The 21689-nt window shown below is 41.9% G+C and overlaps 1 non-coding gene across 1 annotated transcript; it reads left to right on the plus strand.

Annotated features, from left to right (window-relative positions):
- The first annotated feature begins 13816 nt into the window (after positions 1–13816).
- Positions 13817–13901, plus strand: LOC138983985 (small nucleolar RNA Z195/SNORD33/SNORD32 family). The gene has a single exon (XR_011461347.1). It is a non-coding gene; the product is annotated as a small nucleolar RNA Z195/SNORD33/SNORD32 family (small nucleolar RNA).
- The last annotated feature ends 7788 nt before the right edge of the window (positions 13902–21689 follow it).

A 21689-nucleotide genomic window follows, 5' to 3' on the forward strand; every position in this document is an offset into this window, starting at 1 on the left:
GATGAGATTCTCGAGAAGTTGTAATGAACTCAGCATTGAGGCTTGAGTTTGCTTTTCCCCCTCTCAGAGTTAGTCCTTGCATGGGTGTTGCTAAGGATGTGTTCAGCGCAGTCACAGATTGGCGCTCAGAACCCTGCTACAGACTGTGATTGGAGGCGAATTCTCGTAGCTGCTCCCATGAATGTCGCCCCTACTTAAATGCAGTGAAGCTTCCCAGAGTACAGAGCCATTCACTGTAGAGCTCTTACCGCAATGTATATTTTACTGAATTTGGAAGAAATAATCCATGTCCCAGGGCCTCGCTTATGGCTCCGAGGGTGAAGAGTCAACCTGCCATGCGGGACACCTGGGTTTGATCCTTAGGTTCAGAAGATCCCTTGGAGGAGGGCATGGCGACCCCCTCCAGTATTCTTGCCTGGAGACTCCCCATGGACAGAGGAGCCTGGCGGGCTACATTCATGGGGTCTCAAAGAGTCAGACACGACTGAGCGACTGACCACAACACGGCAATCCATGTCCCAAGAGTTCCTGGTGCTGGAGAAGAGACTACGGCAGGCCCTGGGCACTGCACACTGGGCCGGACGGTGATGGGAGGCCGGGAGCCAGCAGAGAGGTCTGGCAGTGGCTGTGGGTGGCCTGGCATGTAATGTGGTCTCCCACAGTTCCCATCAGGGGATGCACTACCCTCCTCTGATACCCCTGTGAGTCCTGCAAGATCTCCTCTCCACCTGGCAGGACTCACGTGTCTGATGTAGTTTTGGGTGCTGGATTCTGAGTCCCTGAACCTCAGCCTCAACCTCCTCACAATGCGTGGTTTCCAGGTGATGCATGGTGCTTGACAGTAAAAGATTTTTGTCTCTTAAAAAGGAAGAAGAAGAAGAAATGGTTTATATATACAATGAAATGCTACTTGATCATAAAAAAGAGGGAAATTTTGCCATTTGCAGCAATATGGGTGGACTTGGAGGGCATTATGCTAAGTGAAATAAGTCAGAGAAAGCCTGACTGTATGTGATCACTTATATGTGGAATCTACAGTAGAACAAGCTAATGCCTATAATGAGAAAGAAGCAGACTTACAGATACAGAGGACAAACTAGTGGTTACCAGTTTAGGGGGAAAAGTGCAGAGGGGGGTGAAGAGGTACAAACTGTTAGGCATAAAATAGACTACAAAGACATTGGACAGCATGTGGAACACAGGCAATGTTTTACAACTAAAAAGGGAGTATAAGCTTTAAGACTGTGAATCAGTGTAGTGTAGACCTGTGACTTACATAGTCCTGTGCATCAACTAGACTCAATATAAAATATTAATCTCATCCCCCAAAGAAAAAAAATACAGTGATTTTATGCTACCTTTCACTAAGCTATTACTGTTGTGGTTTACAACGTCAATCCTCTCCTTAAAGAATTGTATTTTTACTTTTGCAGAATGCTTCAAAACCATGCTTTTTTTTTTTTTTTTTTAAATTTTATTTTTAAACTTTACAATATTGTATTGGTTTTCCATATATCAAAATGAATCTAAGGTATATGTTTTTCCCCTATCCTGAATTCCTGACTCCTCCTTTGACCCATCCTCAAACCATCCCTCATTGGTGATTGACATTTAGCCCCAGGAGCATCCAGTTGATTTGTGTTCTTCTCTAGAATGCATGATTTTCTGTGTTTGAAGCTTCAATTCATGCATGATATTTTGTCTTTTATATTCTCCCAAATCATCCCACCCTCTCCCTCTCCCACAGAGTCCAAAAGACTGTTTATACATCAGTGTCTCTTTTGCTGTTACAGGGTTATTGTTACCATCTTTCTAAATTCCATATATATGGTTAGTATACTGTATTGTGTTTTTCTTTCTGGATTTCACTCTGTAATTTAGTTTCATCCACCTCATTAGAACTGATTCAAATGTATTTTTTAATGGCTGATTATACTCCATTGTATAAAAGTACCACAGCTTTGGTCTGCCCATCTAGGTTTCTTCCATGTCCTGGGTATTATAAACAGTGCTGCAATGAACATTGGGGTACATGTGTCTCTTTCAATATACAAGCAACTCCTACAGCTCAATTCCAGAAAAATAAATGACCCAATCAAAAAATGGACCAAAGAACTAAATAGACATTTCTCCAAAGAAGACATACAGATGGCTAACAAACACATGAAAAGATGCTCAACATCACTCATTATCAGAGAAATGCAAATCAAAACCACTATGAGGTACCATTTCACTCCAGTCAGAATGGCTGGGATCCAAAAGTCTACAAACAATAAATGCTGGAGAGGGTGTGGAGAAAAAGGAACCCTCTTACACTGTTGGTGGGAATGCAAACTAGTACAGCCACTATGGAGAACAGTGTGGAGATTCCTTTAAAAACTGGAAATAGAACTGCCTTATGATCCAGCAATCCCACTGCTGGGCATACACACTGAGGAAAACCATGCTTTTATTGTTCAGTTTTAACTCTTTTAAGCTATGTTTTTACTATTCTTGAATTCTTAATTTTGACCCATCCTCAAAGTTCTGTAAACATTGATGATTGGCATTTAGGTTTAGGAAGAGCTTGATTTGTGTTCTTCTCTAGAATGCATGATTTTCTGTGTTTTAAAAAGCTTCAATTCATGCAAAAGCTTGGTTTGTCTTTTATATTCAAGAATTTTGCCTGAGTATACCTAGGCATGTGTTTCATTTGTTTTTAGTGAGCCTTTTTAAAAGATTATTTATTATTTTGTTTGCCCTGGCTCTTTGCTGCTGCATGCGGGCTTTCTCTAGTGTGGTGAGTGGGGGCTACTCTTCATTGGGGTCGCGGGCTTTTCATGCAGTGGCTTCTCTTGCTGCCGAGCACGGGCTCTAGGCGTGCAGGCTTCCATAGCTCAGCACAGGGGTACAGTCGCTGCAGCTCCTGGGCTCCAGAACGTGGCCTCAGAAGTTGTGGCGCATGGGCACGTTATTCCCCAGCACGTGGAATCTTCCTGGAGCAGGGATGGAACCTGTGTCTCCTGCATTGGCAGATGAATTCTTATCCACTGGGCCACCAAGGAAGTCTTCAGTTCAGTTCAGTTCAGTTCAATATTTCAGTAACTCCGAAAATGTCTTTTGACCCCATGAATTGTTAATTGTGCCTCCCTGTCCATCACCAACTCCCAGAGTTCACTAGTGGATCTTTGTAAAGCTTCAAACAAATATTTCTTTAACTCAAAAACTATCTTCTGTCATTTAATTGTTAATTGTGTTCTTCTGGTTTCATTTCCTGCTCTGGAATTCCTATTTTGCAAATTACATCTGTTGGATTCCTTATTTCTTATCTTTTCTCTCATTATTTTCAATTATTGGTTGTTTTCCTGTGAGTCTTCAGAGAGCTCTCAAGTTTTTTTTTTTTTTTTCAGCTTCATTAATTGATATTTTTTTTTCAGTATAATTTAGGGCATTCATTCCTTCAGCAGGAGGTGAACATGCCAAAGACATTTCTAATTTTCACTCAATCTTTCCAGACCTCAATTATTTCCTTATTCATGATAATCAATCCTCATTTTGGAGATGAACTATCTTCTTGGATCCTATTGCAAACAAGATTTTAAATCTTTTAAAATGTTTGCTCTTTGCTTGTGACATATTTTGGTGCAGTTTAGTAGGAAAAGATAAGCAGTGCCGGGAATGGGAACTGACAGAAGAAATATTCGGCAGTACTCTGTAGTGTGACTCTTAGTACTGATGTATCTGTTTTAGATTCCAGGGTTAATTATGGAGTGTTATCAATTTTGGCTCTAGTTTCTAACATATCTTCATGGAGAATATGAGGCATAAATATTATGCAAAAATAGCAATGAGAAAAGCTGAGGCAGACTCAATGTGCTCTCATAAGGATGGGACATCCTTGCAATGCAACACCATGTAGCCATTATGATGATACATTTATTGACATGGAAAGATGTTTGCCATACACAGTTAGTGCTAAAAGCACATTTTTGAAAACATATGCAGCCTGATCCTATTTTTTTGAGAAAAAGTAGCATACATATTAGTCATAGTCACAGGCTGGAGAACTGTAATCTTTCTGTTCAAAATGTGGCTTCCCTGATAGCTCAATTGGTAAAAAATCCTCCTGCAATGCAGGAAACCTGAGTAAAGAATCCGCCTACAATGCAGGAGACCTGGGTTCGATCCCTGGGTTGGGAAGGTCCCCTGGAGAAGGGAACAGCTACCCACTCCAGTATTCTGGCCTGGAGAATTCCATGGACTGTATAGTCCATGGGGTCTCAAAGAGTTGGACACGACTGAGCAACTTTCACTTTCACTTTATTCAAATCAGTTCAATTTGCTAGATCAATACAAACTTGCAGTCAGTAGAGGGCGCAAAGAGAGAGAGAAAGAAGTGAGGTGAAAAAGCTGATGAATGAGTAGGATGAAATTTTTCATAACATAGAGATTATTCTGATTTTCTGTCCATTTGTTTATCAAAGAAAATTTCGAAAGGATCACAGAAGCAAAATTGCAGCTTGACTATTATTCTGCAGAATGTTTGGTGTTAGCTAGAGAGTCAAAGTATGTACTTTCAGTGGGTAAGATCAAATCATCAGATCAGTGACTCGGTCGTGTCCGACTCTTTGCGACCCCATGAATCGCAGCAGGCCAGGCCTCCCTGTCCATCACCAACTCCCGGAGTTCACCCAGACTCACGTCCATCGAGTCAGTGATGCCATCCAGCCATCTCAGGCTCTGTCGTCCCCTTCTCCTCCTGCCCGCAATCCCTCCAAGCATCAGAGTCTTTTCCAATGAGTCAACTCTTTGCATGAGGTGGCCAAAGTACTGGAGTTTCAGCTTTAGCATCATTCCTTCCAAAGAAATCCCAGGGCTGGTCTCCTTCAGAATGGACTGGTTGGATCTCCTTGCAGTCCAAGGGACTCTCAAGAGTCTTCTCCAACACCACAGTTCAAAAGCATCAATTCTTCGGTGCTCAGCCTTCATCACAGTCCAACTCTCACATCCATACATGACCACAGGAAAAACCATAGCCTTGACTAGACGAACTTTGTTGGCAAAGTAATGTCCCTGCTTTTGAATATGCTATCTAGGTTGGTCATAACTTTCCTTCCAAGGAGTAAGCGTCTTTTAATTTCATGGCTGCAGTCACCATCTGTAGTAATTTTGGAGCCCAGAAAAATAAAATCTGACACTGTTTCCACTGTTTCCCCATCTATTTCCCATGAAGTGGTGGGACTGGATGCCATGATCTTCATTTTCTGTAAAGGGAACAGAAAATAATAGAGTGTCTATTTTGTGCCAGGCACTAACATATACATAATACTCAGTAGTATTCTACATAGAACATATTTTGATATTGCATCAGACACTGCAAGCAGATTAACACAGTCTTGATGGGGTTTTGATTAAACAATAAATCTTGGAGATACTGACAAAATCTCACAGCTACAGATCACTTTGTAGTTATTAAATGCTTTCAGATTTACTATTTCTTTTCATACAACATTCTGTAGAACAGACTCTTCTTTTAAAGATGAAGGTGGGGTGGTTTCTGGAGGTGTGTCAAGATTAGAGATTCTCTCAGCAAGGTTTTTATGTCTGGGTATGCTGATTTCCTCATGCTGTCTCTCAAATAATCAAGAAATCTTCAGACATAAACAACACCTTGGCCTCATGAAAGAACCTCATGATACTACCAGTAATTAATACCAACATACATCAAAGGATTTATATTCTCCATTATTTTTTTATAGGATTTGACATGATACCTCACATCTCTGACTCTTGGATTAATTAATATAGATTTGGTGGTTTCCAAAAGTCAATGTTGTGAGAAGGCTCAAGAGAGGACCCCAGTGACAACTAGAAAGAAAGAGGGGCCCTCAGCCCTACAGCTACAAGGAACTGAATTCTGCTGACAGCCCCACAAGCTTGGAAGAGGATCCCGAGATCCAGAAAGGAATACACCCCACTGAGATCCTGATGGCAGCCTTGTGAGAACCTGAGCAGGAAACTCAGGATGGTCTACAATAAATAATCAAACTGATCACATGGACCACAGCCTTGTCTGATTCAGTGAAACTATGAGCCATACCATGTAGGGCCACCCAAGACAGATGGATCATGGTGCAGAGTTCTGATAAAACGTGGAGAAGGGAATAGTAAACCACTTCATCATTCTTGCCTTGAGAACCCCATGAAAAGGCAAAAAGATATGACACTGAAAGATGAACTCCTCAGGATGGTAGGTGCCCAATGTGCTACTGGAGAAGAGGGGAGAAATAGCTCCAGAAAGAATGAAGAAGCTGAGCCAAAGTGAAAACAACACACAGTTATAGATGTGACTGGTGGTAAAACAAAGTCCGATGCTATAAAGAAGAATATTGCATAGGAACCTGGAATGTTAAGTTCATGAATCAACATAAATTGAAAGTGGCCAAACAGGAGATAGCAATGGCACCCCATTCCAGTACTCATGCCTGGAAAATCCCATGGACAGAGGAGCCTGGTGGGCTGCAGTTCATGGGGTTGCAAAGAGTTGGACACAACTGAGTGACTTCACATTCACTTTTCACTTTCCTGCATTGGAGAAGGAAATGGCAACCCACTCCAGTGTTCTTGCCTGGAAAATCCCAGGGATGGCGGAGCCTGGTGGGCTGCTGTCTATGGGGTCGCACAGAATCAGACACGACTGAAGCAACTTAGTAGCAAATAGGAGATGGCAAGAGTGAACATTGACATTTTTGGAAACAGTGAACTAAAATGGACTGAAATAGGTGAATTTAACTCAGATGAGTATTATATCTACTACTGTGGGCAAGAATCCCTTAGAAGAAATGGTGTAGCCCTCATAGTCAACAAAGAGTCTGAAATGCAGTGCTTGGATTCAATCTCAAAAGCAACAGAATTATCTATGTTCATTTTCTGTGCAAACTATTTAATATCAGTAATCCAAGTCTATGCCCCAACCACTAATGCCAAAGAAGCTGAATTTGAATGGTTCTATGAAGACCTACAAGACCTTCTAGAACTAACAACAACAACAACAAAAAAATGTCCTTTTCATCATAGTGGACTGGAAAGCAAAAGTAGGAAGTCAAGAGATACCTTGAGTAACAGGCAAGCTGGGCCGTGGAGGACAAAATGAAGCAGGGCAAAGGCCAACAGAGTTTTGCCAAAAGAACACATTGTCACAGAAAAATCACTCTTCCAAAAACAAAAGAAATGACTCTACACATGTACATTACCAGATTGTCAATACTGAAATCAGACTAATTATATTCTTTGCAGTCAAAGATTGACAAGCTCTATACAGACAGCTTTGGCATAGTCAATAAAGCAGAAATAGATGTTTTTCTGGAACTCCCTTGCTTTTTCTATGATCCAGCGGATGTTGGCAATTTGATCTCTGGTTCCTCTGCCTTTTCTAAAACCAGCTTGAACATCAGGAAGTTCAAGGTTCACATATTGCTGAAGCCTGGCTTGGAGAATTTTGAGCATTATTTTACTAGCGTGTGAGATGAGTGCAATTGTGTGGTAGTTTGGGCATTCTTTGGCATTGCCTTTCTTTGGGATTGGAAGGAAAACTGACCTTTTCCAGCCCTGTGACCACTGCTGAGTTTTCCAAATTTGCTGGCATATTGAGTGCAGCACTTTCACAGCATCATCTTTCAGGATTTGGAATAGTTCAATTGGAATTTCAAAAAAAGTGATGCTTTCTAAGGCCCACTTGACTTCACATTCCAGGATGTCTGGCTCTAGGTCAGTGATCACACCATTGTGATTATCTGGGTCGTGAAGATCTTTTTTGTACAGTTCTTCTGTGTATTCTTGCCATCTCTTCTTAATATCTACTGCTTCTGTTAGGTCCATACCATTTCTGTGCTTTATCGAGCTCATCTTTGCATGAAATGTTCCTTTGGTATCTCTGATTTTCTTGAAGAGATCTCTAGTCTTTCTCATTCTGTTGTTTTCCTCTATCTCTTTGCATTGATTACTGAAGAAGGCTTTCTTATCTCTTCTTGCTATTCTTTGGAACTCTGCATTCAGATGTTTATATTTTTCCTTTTCTCCTTTGCTTTTTGCTTCTCTTCTTTTCACAGCTATTTGTAAGGCCTCCCCAGACAGCCATTTTGCTTTTTTGCATTTCTTTTCTATGGGAATGGTCTTGATCCCTATCTCCTGTATAGTGTCACGAACCTCATTCCATAATTCATCAGGCACTCTATCTATCAGATCTAGGCCCTTAAATCTATTTCTCACTTCCACTGTATAATCATAAATTTAGGTCATACCTGAATGGTCTAGTGGTTTTCCCTACTTTCTTCAATTTAAGTCTGAATTTGGCAATAAGGAGTTCATGGTCTGAGCCACAGTCAGCTCCTGGTCTTGTTTTTGCTGACTCTATAGAGCTTCTCCATCTTTGGCTGCAAAGAATATAATCAATCTGATTTCAGTGTTGACCATCTGGTGATGTCCATGTATAGAGTCTTCTCTTGGGTTGTTGGAAGAGGGTGTTTTTTATGACCAGTGCATTTTCTTGGCAAAAGTCTATTAGTCTTTGCCCTGCTTCATTCCGTATTCCAAGGCCAAATTTGCCGATTACTCCAGGTGTTTCTTGACTTCCTACTTTTGCATTCCAGTCCCCTATAATGAAAAGGACATCTTTTTTGGGTGTTAGTTCTAAAAGGTCTTGTAGGTCCTTTTAGAACCGTTCAGCTTCAGCTTCTTCAGCATTACTGGTTGGGGCATAGACTTGGATTACTGTGATATTGAATGGTTTGCCTTGGAAATGAACAGAGATCAATCTGTCGTTTTTGAGATTGCATCCAAGTACTGCATTTCGGACTCTTTTGTTGACCATGATGGCCATACAAATTTCTTGAGAAATTTGTATGCAGGTCAGGAAGCAACAGTTAGAACTGGACGTGGAACAACAGACTGGTTCCAATAGGAAAAGGAGTTTGTCAAGGCTGTATATTGTCACTCTGTTTATTTAAATTATATGCAGAGTACATCATGAGAAACGCTGGACTGCAAAAAACACAAACTGGAATCAAGATTACCAGGAGAAATATCAATAACCTCAGATGTGCAGATGACACCACCCTTATGGCAGAAAGTGAAGAGGAACTCAAAAGCCTCTTGATGAAAGTGAAAGGGGAGAGTGAAAAAGTTGGCTTAAAGCTCAACACTCAGAAAACGAAGATCATGGCATCTGGTCCCATCACTTCATGGGAAATAGGGAAACTGTGGAACAGTGTCAGACTTTATTTTTCTGGTCTCCAAAATCACTACAGATGGTGACTGCAGCCATGAAATTAAAAGACGCTTACTCCTTGGAAGGAAAGTTATGACCAACCTAGATAGCATATTGAAAAGCAGAGACATTACTTTGCCAACAAAGGTCCATCTAGTCAAGGCTATGGTTTTTCCTGTGGTCATGTATGGATGTGAGAGTTGGACTGTGAAGAAGGCTGAGTGCCAAAGAATTGATGCTTTTGAACTGTGGTGTTGGAGAAGACTCTTGAGAGTCCCTTGGACTGCAAGGAGATCCAACCAGTCCATTCTGAAGGAGACCAGCCCTGGGATTTCTTTGGAAGGAATGATGCTAAAGCTGAAACTCCAGTACTTTGGCCACCTCATGCGAAGAGTTGACTCATTGGAAAAGACTCTGATGCTTGGAGGGATTGCGGGCAGGAGGAGAAGGGGACAACAGAGGATGAGATGGCTGGATGGCATCGCTGAGTCGATGGATGTGAGTCTGGGTGAACTCCGGGAGTTGGTGATGGACAGGGAGGCCTGGCCTGCTGTGATTCATGGGGTCGCAAAGAGTCGGACACGACTGAGCGACTGATATGATCTGATACGGACAGCTAAAACAAGACTGGGAGCTGACTGTGGCTCAGATTATGAATTCCTTTTTGCAAAATTCGGACTTATACTGAGGAAAGTAGAGAAAACCACTAGACCATTCAGGTATCTTATGATTATACAGTGGAAGTGACAAACAAATTGAAGGGATTAGATCTGATAGACAGAGTACCTGAAGAACTATGGATGGCGGTTTGGGACATTGCACAAGATGTTGCGATCAAGACTATCCCTAAGAAAAGGAAATTCAAAAGGGAAAAATGGTTGTCTGAGGATGCCTTAGAAAGAGCTGAGAAAAGAAGAGAAGTGAAAGGCAAAGAAGAAAAAGAAAGATATATCCATCTGGATGCAGAGTTCCAAAGAATAGCAAGGAGCAATAAGAAAGCCTTCCTCAGTGATCAATGCAAAGAAATAGAGAAAGCAATAGAATGGGAAAGACTAGAGATCTCTTGAAGAAAATTAGAGATACCAAGGGACATTTCATACAAAGATGAACACAATAAAGGAGAGAAATGGTATGGACCTAAAAGAAGCAGAAGATATTCAGAAAGGTGGCAAGAATACATAGAAGAAATATACAAAAGAGATCTTAATGGCCCAGATAATCACAATGGTGTGATCACTCACCAAGGGCCAGATATCCTGGATTGTGAAGTCAAGTGGGCCTTAGGAAGCATCATTACAAACAAAGCTAGTGGAGGTGATTGAATTCCAGCTGAGGTATTTCAAATCCTATAAGACCATGCTCTTAATGTGCTGCACTCAATATGCCAGCAAATTTGGAAAACTCAGCAGTGGTCACAGGACTGGAAAAGGTTAGTTTTAATTCCAATGCCAAAGACAGGCAATGCCAAAGAATGTTCAAACTGCTGCACAATTGCACTTATTTCACATGCTAGCAAGGTCATGATCAAAATTCTCCAACTAGGCTTCAACAGTACATGAACCAAGAACTTCCAGATGTGCAAGCAGGATTTAGAAAAGGCAGAGAAACCAGAGATCAAATTGCCAACATCTGTAGAATCAGAGAAAAATTAAAAGAGTTCCAGAAAAACACCTACTTCTGCTTCACTGACTAAGCCTTTGACTGGGTAGATCACAACAAATTGTGGAAAATTCTTAAAGAGATGCAAATACCAGACCACCTTACGTGCCTCCCGAGAAATCTGTATGCAGATCAAAAAACAACAGAACTGGACATGGAGCAACAGACTGGTTCCAAATTGGGAAAGGAATACATCAAAGCTGTTTATTATCACCTTGCTTATTTAACTTATATGCAGAGTACATCATGCAAAATGCCAGGCTGGATGAAGCAAAAGCTGGAATAAAGATTGCCAGGTGAAATATCAATAACCTTAGATATGCAGATGACACCAACCTTATGGCAGAAAGTGAAGAGGAAATAAAGAGCCTCTTGATGAAAGTAAAAGAGGAGAGTGAAAAAACTGGCTTAAAACTCAACATTCAAGAAACGAAGATCATGGCATCCAGTCCCATCACTTCATGGCAAATAGATGGGAAACAATGGAAACAGTGACAGACTTTCTTTTGGGGGCTCCAAAATCACTGCAGATGGTGACTGCAGCCAAAAAATTAAAAGACACTTGCTCCTTGGGAAAAAGCTATGACAAACCTAGACAGCATATTAAAAGCAGAGATATTACTTTGCTGACAAAGGATCAGTCTAGTCAAAGCCATGATTTTTCCAGTAGTCATGTATGGATGAGAGAGTTGGACCATAAAGAAAGCTGAGTGGTGTAAAATTGATGCTTTTAAACTGTGGTATTGGAGAAGACTCTTGAGAGTCCCTTGGACTGCAAGGAGATCAAACCAGTCAATCCTAAAGGAAATCAACCCTGAATATTCATTGGAAAGACTGATGCTGAAACTGAAACTCCGATACTTTGGCCACCTGATGGGAAGAACTGACTCACTGAAAAAACCCTGATGCTAGGCAAGGTTGAAGGCAAGAGGAGAAGGGGTTGACAGAGGATGAGATGGTTGGATGGCATCAGTGACTCAATGGACATGAGTTTGAGCAAGGTCCAGGAGTTGGTGATGAACCAAGAAGTCTGGCGTGCTGCAGTCCATGGGGTCACAAAGAGTAGGACACGACTGAGCGACTGAACTGACCTGAGCTGATTTGGAGAGATGCACTGAAAAAAATATGAAAAATAAAAGCAGTGTGGAGAGGATATGTCCTGTTTGTTGTTTTTGCTCTAAAGTGGTCTCTCTTTTAAAAAGTAATCATGATTGTGGATGGTGGTACTCTTGTTCTTTTAAGTACTTATTTAGCAAAAGACAGCAAGCTCATAGATACAGAGGACAGATTTGTGTTTGGATTGGGTGTCATAGGTGAATTGGAGCTTTTTTGTTAATTTTGATTTAAATAAGTCAAATTGTTCTTTGAAAAAAAAAAATTACATCATTTATGCAAAATCTGTCCCATCAGTGTTAACTCTATCCCCAGAGATGCCAGCTGAGACTCACATGGGACCTTTGTCAATGTCTGCTGTGACATGACATTTACTGCTTGCCAATTCTTGGCCCATTCCAATTCCCAACCATCATTGTTCTGAGATAATTTTCACAGAGTGCAAGAGGGAACAGGGAGAAGAAACTCATTCAGGAGGAATCATTCCTAAGGCATCTGGATACAGATGAGATCTCCTCCTATGTGCATGCCATGCAGACTTCATGTAGATACAAAGGGATGGGACTGGGTTCCTAGTGAGAAATTTAGTCTCTTCACTTCTGCTTGGTCTGTATGGAGCAGTTCCCTGGTTACTTCCCCAGATTTGTGACTGGTTGGCTGTGCAAGGGAGGGAGGAGGGAAATCAGCTGAAGGGGCAGCAGCATCCCTTTGTCAAAGGCCCTGGGAGGGGAGGGGCAAAGGGGGTTGAGCAGGACAGGGGAGAGGGAGTCATTTCTCTCCACTGACTGCAAACTCCACACTCACAGCTCACATCTCTCAGGAATCCAGAGTCCTCTTTGCCACAGTGGTGGATATTTTCTTCCTGATGCTCTTTGCCATCATGAAGTGAAGTGAAGTGAATGAAAGTCACTCAGTCATGTCTGACTCTTTGGGACCCCATGGACTGTAGCCTGCCAGGCTCCTCTGTCCACAGAATTCTCCAGGCAAGAATACTGGAGTGGGTAGCCATTCCCTTCTTTAGAGGATCTTCCCAACCCTGGGATAAAACTCAGGTCTCAGGCATTGCAGGCAGATTCTTTACCATCTGAGCCACCAGTGAAGCCCATCATAAGTCTGCTCATTTCGTCCTACATTATTTATCTGTTCTAGGGGCCTGCAGAGGTGGTGTGGAGTCCACAGCTTGGGGAGGTGGGGGAAGATGAATCTGACTGGCCTAGAATCCTGCTTGGGGATGCACCAGTGAGTTTTTGCTTCTGGTCACTATTTTAGCTATTGATTGAAAAACACAACTGTAAAAAATCTTGTTTTCCTATTTTTTCCTCACATGCATTGATATAGCATTTCTCAGACCACTCTGAAAAGTGTAAGAGGCACCAACTTCTTTCTTAAAGACCTAATTTAAAATGTAATTATTGGGAGGGGGATTCAGGATTGGGAACACATGTACACCCGTGGTGGATTCATGTTGATGTATGGTAAAAACAATACAATATTGTAAAGTAATTAGCCTCCAATTAAAATAAATTTAAAAAAAAAAAAAAAAAAAAAAATAAAACCATAAACGTGAAGAATTTTTCAGTAGAATGAGTTTGGAATAGTGTACAGGGCAGGGGGAGGACTATTAATTCTCAGCTTTTTTTTCAAGGTGGGTGCTCAAAAAAAGTTTGAAATCCTATACCAGTCTCTCCCTCCTAATTATAATTTTTACTGGTCTGAAATTCCCAAGGACACACTATTCTTGATCAGCAATGAATAACATTGGGATCTTAGGCTGTCAAGCTTTTCAATCAAGCTGTCCAGGAGGCCAGTGATGAGGACTTTTCCCACTCATGTTCAAGTTTCCCGCTCATGAGATGAGTCCACAGGCACTGCCATCTGTGGCCACCACCCTGCCTGCTTGGCAGGGGCAGCAATGTCTTCGCATGCCCCACTGAGCAAGCCCGCTGTCTCTGCCCACAGGCATGTTGCCCCCAGGACCACACGAGGCCAGGCTGCTCTGGACTGCCTCGGGGCATTTGAGGGATCCCAGTACTCCATGAAAAAAAGTGGATGATGTTCCTGCTGCTCTCTGAGTCATGCGTCTGAACCTTATGCAGAAGTTTCCCCACCTAGGGCACCTGGCTCAGGAGGCTGGCTGGAGAACCAGGCAGTTACAGCCACCCTGGAGGAGAAGAGGAAGAAGGAGGTCAAGATCTATTTCCACAAGAAGCAGCAGCTCATGAGGCTATGGAAGCAGGACAAAAAGAACAGAGAAGGAAATCTACAAGTTCCCAGAGATCTTCAATACCCATGGATCCTACTCTGGGCACTCAATAAAACAGACTGCTTATTCCTTTTTAAAAAAATAAAACCCAAAAACTGTCCATGAGCTCTTCAGATAACCTAGTAGCAGGTGTGTGGCATCCCATCCCATCTCTTCATGGCAAATAGATGGGGAAACAGTGGAAATGGTGACAGACTTTATTTTGGGGGGCTCCAAAATCACTGCAGATGGTGACTGCAGCCATGAAATTAAAAGATGCTTGCTCCTTGGAAGAAAAACTATGACAAACCTAGATAGCATATTAAAAAGCAGAGGCATTATTTTGCCAACAAATGTCCATCTAGTCGAAGCTATGGTTTTTCCAGTAGTGATGTATGGATGTGAAAGTTGGACTATAAAGAAAGCTGAGTGCTAAAGAAGACTCTTGAGAGTCTTGCAAGAAGGTCCAACCAGTCCATCTTCAAGAAAATCAGTCCTCAATATTGATTGGAAGGACTGATGCTGAAACTGAAACTCCAATACTTTGGCCACCTGATGCAAAGAACTGACTCCTTGGAAAAGACCCTGATTTTGGGAAAGATTGAGGGCAGGAGGAGAAGGGAATGACAGAGGATGAGATGGTTGGATGGCATCACCGACTCGATGGACATGAGTTTGAGCAGGCTCCAGGAGTTGGTGAAGGACAGGGAAGCCTGGCATGCTGCAGTCCATGTGGTCACAAAGAGTCAGACACAATTGAGCAACTGAACTGACTGAGATGGGGAAAAGTGGAAACAGTGACAAATTTATTTTCTTGAGCTCAAAAATCACTGCAGACAGTGACTGCAGTCACAAAATTAAAAGATGCTTACTCCTTGGAAGAAAAGCTATAACAAACCCAGACAGCATATTAAACAGCAGAGACATCACTTTGCAGACAAAGGCCCATAGACTCAAAGCTATAGTGTTTCCTGTAGTCACTTACAGATGTGAGATTTAGGCTGCAAAGAGAGGCTGAGGGACAAAGAATTGATGCTTTTCTAATTGTGGTGCTGGAGAAGACTCTTGAGAGTCCCTTGGACTGCAAGGATAAAACCAGTCAATCCAAAAGGAAATCAACCCTGAATATTTATTGGAAGGACTGATGCCATAGCTGAAGCTCCAATACTTTGGCCACCTGATACGAAGAGCTGTCTCATTGGAAAAGACATGATGCTGGGAAAGATTGAAGGCAGGAGGAGAAAGGGATGACAGAGGATGAGATGGTTGGATGGCATCACCGACTCAATGGACATGACTTTGATTTAACTCCAGGAGCTAGTGAAGGACAGGGAAACCTGGCATGCTTTTAGTCTATGGGGTCACAAAGAGTCTGCTTAGGGACTGAACAATGACGACAATGGGAAAAACATCCTGTTCATTGCTCTAAACCATGTGTTACTGTAAAAATACATAGACCTCACCATTTTAGAAACACCTACCACTTCTTTCAGAGGAGATGTCTCCAAGCCCTGTATTGAAAGGAAATTATTATTTTAAGCTTAAAGAAGGATCATGAAGTACAGAAACAGTTGGAATATAGAGATTATCTGTGATGCATTTAAAGAGGAACAGAATGATTCAGGGTGGTTTTTTGAGATGGTCAGACTGCAAAGAAAATACTCTGAGGAAGTCAGGCTTCAATAGTCACAAACTTCAAATGGAAGACCTAGATTAAATGGTAACCAAGCTCTCTTGTAGCCCTGACAGTATATGCATTCAGGACTTTTTGACATGTCTGTGTAGTTTTATAGTTTGTGATAGCTTTTGTAGCCTTCATGTTTGGGATGTGAAATAATTAATGGGGAAGTTCTGGCCAACTGCAGCTGGAGGGGAGTTGATGGTGGCATACACACACACACACACACACACACACACACACACACACACACACACACACACAAGTATCAGAGCCTATGTTTCCATGCAGCAGAGGTTTTTCTCAGCTGAACTCAACATGGAAACTAATTCATTCTGTTACAAAAGGGAGGAGGTATATAAACCAGCCCACCACAGTGCTGGGAGAGCACAGAGGCCACAGCGATGGAATGCCCAGGATGTAAAGGAAGTCATAAAGTAGGTAAGCAAAGAAAGAGAGACAGAGTGGGGGGAGACCTTCCTGAAGATAATAAATAACTGGAGAGGAATTCCATAGGCTGTACTAGAGGAAAAAATCTTTATAAAGAGTGAAGAGGCTCCCTTATTAATGCCACGTATTCTGTGCAATTACAGATGTAAAACCTGGTAACTTCCTGCACTGACATTCAAGGCCAGGAAACAAGGGAGCCCCAGCACAGAACAGAACAGAATGGGGCTAAGGAAAGGGTTTGACAGCCCCTGGAGGCCAGAGAACACTGGACCGGACTAGGGCAGAGAGGGCCCCCTCAGGCCCGGCTGGGTCCTTATTAGACCCACAAGGCCTATCTGGGGCAGGGAGTTGAGCCTTTAAGGTTTCCACAGTCTGTTCATTTTAACAAAGCTCCTCATGTTTATAATGCTCCAGATTAAAGATCTCCTCCAGATATTGGTACAGGGCACTGTACTGTTTGCATAACCTGAATTTTCAGTACTCCCCAAGCTTTGTGTCTGGAGAAAACATGAGAGAACCCTGTCTTCCTCACATTGCCTTCAGCAGGCTTCCTTCTCCACTTTTCACTTTTACAGACCTGTTCTCATTCCATCCATGGGGAACGCAAAGGCACAAGGCTGAGGGTTACAAGTGAGGGAAACTGAGGCACAGGGATGCTAACTGGTTTGTCCAGCTTCGCCACATCTAAAACATAGAGCCCACCAAGATAAGCTAAAATGTAGCTCTTCTGACACCTAGTGCGTCAGTCAAGTTTTGCTAAGGGGACTTCCCCGGAGGCCCAGTGCTTAACAACCCACCTGCTCAGCTGCAGGGGACGCAGCTGAGATCCCTGGTTGGGGAGATAAGCTCTCACATGCCTCGGAGCAACGAAGCCTGTGTGCGGCACCTGCTGAAGCCCTCACATTCCGGAGTCCACGCACCACACGAAAGATCCCTCATGCCACAACAGGAGTCAACAATGAAGACCTGATGCAGCCAAATAAATAGACATTTTATTTTTTAAGTTTTAAGGTGCTATACAGGGGACAGAAGGATACACTAGGCAAAACCCCTACTCTGGAACTCTCGGGATCTCAGAGGAGATAAATGACAGCAACTTCCCACATGATTTGGCTCGGGCTATGATGTTTGTAAGTCTAGGGCAGTGCCCTCAACCAGGTACAGCTTTGCTCCTCAAGAGACATTTGGCAGTGCCTGAAGACATTTCCAGTTCTCACAACTCGGGAGCTGCTACTGGCATCTCATGGGGAGAGCCAAGAATGCTGCTAAGATTCATCAGTAAACAAGACGGCCTCCCACAGCAAACAGCTACCCAGCCCCAAATGTCCAAAGAGCCTAGGTTGAGAAACCCTAGCATAGAGCAGTATAGGGATACAGTGTAAGGACTCAACTCTGCCTGGTCCTAAGATGGTGGAGGATTTATCAGGGAAGCAGGTGATGCTTGAAGTATCAGGAAAAATGAGTAAATAGCATCCCAAGTATCCAAAAGAACCAACAGGTGAGAGTCACATGAAATAGTCTATTGTACAGATATCTGTAATTTGATCTAAGCTGAAGGTGACTCTTCAATGAAGGGAACCATTGATGGTATTAATCAGAGAGGTGTCGGCTCATGCACTCAATAGTTTGTTATATTAGTGTTGAGCAGAAGATCTCAAACTTCATTTGGGGTATGAATAAAAAATACAGATTCCAGATCTACCAACATACACACACATGCACAAATATCCTGATGCAGGAACACAGTAGGTCTAGGGTAGAGCCCTGAAACCAGTACTTTTTATAAGTACTCCGTGCAAGTCTAAAGCAGGTAATCCAACTCCTCACTGGTATACAGAATATATTTGACAGTGGTAAAATTGCAAACTCAAAGAAAATAAAAAGGAATTTCAGAAAGAGACTAACTAAGTAGACTAATTCTTTTCTCTGTTCTGAACTGGGTGCTTATATAGGAATCTACTGCTTTAGTACAAGTCACACAGCAGGAGAGCTACTCTTCCTGGATTCCTGGGATGGGAGAAGCACTGAAGAAGTGCACACTCCATGTGACACTTTCTGGGCAGTTCTTGGGGATCCCAATTGCTTCTCCAACTTGAAAAATTCTGTGTCCCCAAACCTTGCAGACACAGCAGTACTTGCTTCCTGTCCCCAAAGAGATCATCCCTGGGCTTCCCCATCAGTCATACCATGAGAGCTTGGGTAGTTTTGTTAGCTCTTTCCCTTAGTCGTCTCATCTATGTTCTCTGATAATGATTTGGGAAATTATAGAAGCCCAAATAGGATTTTTACAATAGAAAGAAAAGAATAGTAAAGAATCTACAAGACAGGACCCTGAGATCTGACAGATGGGACTCTGAGAGGTTGGGTGTCTTGCCCAAGGCCACAAAGAGGAAAAAAGCTTCAAACTCAGATTTCCTGACTTTCAGTTTATGGTTGCTTTCATTGCACAAGAGTGAAGAGTCAGAAATGTTAATTTTGTTGTGGAAGCGATCCAAAACCTTACCCTGTAACCCTGGAAAGAAAGAATGAGTCATATCAGAACTGTAAAGAAAATTTTCCAAACTAAGTTTACCTTAGAAAATAAATAGAAATAAATCAGGGGAGAGAGGCCCTGCTGAGACCATGAAGCCCCTCAAGTTAGAAGTCAATCAGAGATGCCAATGGCAGACTTACTGACCAGGCTCTGTGGTCCGTTGGAGTTCAAAGTGGACTTGGAGCCCTCAGTGAGGAGGAAAGAAAATGTGTTCTCATTCTTTGGCCATGTGCTATCTTAGGGTCTTTAGTTTCACCAAGTTTTACAATTGCTTTCACAAAGACAATAATGCCTGTTTCCTATGTAGTTTAAGTAAACAAGAAGGAGACAGAAAGGCACCTTTTGTGAAACAAGACTTTAAAATTTTTATCTAAAGAAAGAAAGCGAGAGATCTGTTCTCTGCACTGTTCCATAAGATAAGTTCATTAAGATAAATAGTTCTAGTTTGACCTCAGTTCTGCTTGGCAAATGGCTCCCTTTCCCACCACCCACCCATGTCGTGAACATCAAAGATTTTAAGTGAATAAAAATGTTTCCAAATAGTTTCTTGAGCTGATCCTATTCTCATCAATGGGTCACCACAGAGGTTCTGTGGGAAGGTGATTGTATGTTTTTTCTGGCAAAACCAGCTTGTCCAAACCCAGAGTTTATTCTGTTGTGACTGTAAATTCCTATGAGCAACAGAAAGAGTGCATATCATCTGAACACAGAAACGATAATGCACAGGAATTAGGAGGTAATCTTTATTTTTTTTTTTAACTTTACAATGTTGTACTGGTTTTGCCATATATCAACATGAATCTGCCACAGGTATACACGTGTTCCCCATCCTGAAGCCTCCTCCCTCCTCCCTCCCCATACCATCCCTCTGGGTCGTCCCAGTGCACCAGCCCCAAGCATCCAGTATCGTGCATCGAACCTGGACTGGCGACTCATTTCACATAAGATATTTTACATGTTTCAATGCCATTCTCCCAAATCATCCCACCCTCTCCTTCTCCCACAGAGTCCAAAAGACTGTTCTATACATCAGTGTCTCTTTTGCTGTCTCGTATACAGGGTTATTGTTACCATCTTTCTAAATTCCATATATATGCATTAGTGTACTGTATTGGTGTTTTTTTTTCTGGCTTACTTCACTCTGTATAATAGGCTCCAGTTTCATCCACCTCATTAGAACTGATTCAAATGTATTCTTTTTAATGGCTGAGTAATATTCCATTGTGTATATGTACCACAGCTTTCTTATTCATTCATCTGCTGATGGGCATCTAGGTTGCTTCCATGTCCTGGCTATTATAAACAGTGCTGCAATGAACAGTGGGGTACACGTGTCTCTTTCAGTTCTGTTTTCCTCAGTGTGTATGCCCAGCAGTGGGACTGCTGGGTCACAAGGCAGTTCTATTTCCAGTTTTTTAAGTAATCTCCACACTGTTCTTCATAGTGGCTGTACTAGTTTGCATTCCCACCAACAGTGTAGGAGGGTTCCCTTTTCTCCACACACTCTCCAGCATTTATTGCTTATAGACTTTTGGATCGCAGCCATTCTGACTGGCATGAAATGGTATCTCATTGTGGTTTTGACTTGCATTTCTCTGATAATGAGTGGTGGTGAGCATCTTTTCATGTGTTTGTTAGCCATCTGTGTATCTTCTTTGGAGAAATGTCTATTTAGTTCTTTGGCCCATTTTTTGATTGGGTCAAAATCTTTAAACAGGCTTTGGTTCTAGTTTCACCATTATCCAAATGGTGACTTCCCAAAACAAGTCACTTAATCTCTTCATTTGTATATCAACACTGTCTGACACCTACCTGTTGGATTACTTATGAGTATTGAATAAAAAATAAACCTATAAAAAGTATATAAGAATATAATACAAATTAAGTGTTCAATAAATATGTGTTTCTTATTAGGTAAAGCCATTGCAGGGTCTACAGGATGCCCACCACCCAAAGAATCCTGGAAAAATGCAAATACTAAATGAATAATTATTTAGTTACAACTAAATAACTAATGTACTTAGCACTAAATATCTGGACACTTTGAAGTAATCCATTTGAATAATATCTCAGTTTTCAAGTTTATATCTGATTTCAGTGTCAAGTCATCCTTTTACTTGTTTACTTATTTGGCAAAAATTTTCCTTACTCATTGACACAATTACTGATACTATCTTTTAGAAACTTACGAGGGATTTTCTAGTTAACCTGATCCTGGTAAATCCCAATGTGAAAGCTTGCTTGCACTGAGTGAGGCCCAAAACAGGACATTTCTAAAGAAATCCAGAATGGACTGGGACTGCCTTTATATTTAAGCTTTAAATCATGGGGCAACATAAAATTACCTCTTCGCTTGTCCCTTGGAAGAAAAGCTATGACCAACCTAGACAGTGTATTAAGAAGCAAAGTCATTACTTTGCCAACAAAGGCCCTTCTAGTCAAAGCTATGGTTTTTCCAGTAGTCATGTATGGATGCAAATGTTGAACTATAAAGAAAGCTGAGTGCCAAAGAATTGATGCTTTTGAACTGTGGTGTTGGAGAAGACTCTTGAGAGTCACTCGGACAGCAGGGAGATCAAGCAGTCAGTCCTCAAGGATATCAGTCCTGAATATTCATGGGAAGGACTGATGCTGAAGCTGAAGCTCCAATATTTGACCACCTGATGCAAAGAACTGACTCATGGGAAAAGACCCTAATTCTGGGAAAGATTGAAGGTGGGAGGAGAAGGGGATGACAGAGGATGAGGTTGGATGGTATCTCCAACTTGAT

This window comes from Bos mutus, chromosome 19 (genome assembly GCF_027580195.1).
Source record: "Bos mutus isolate GX-2022 chromosome 19, NWIPB_WYAK_1.1, whole genome shotgun sequence".
NCBI lineage: Eukaryota > Metazoa > Chordata > Mammalia > Artiodactyla > Bovidae > Bos > Bos mutus.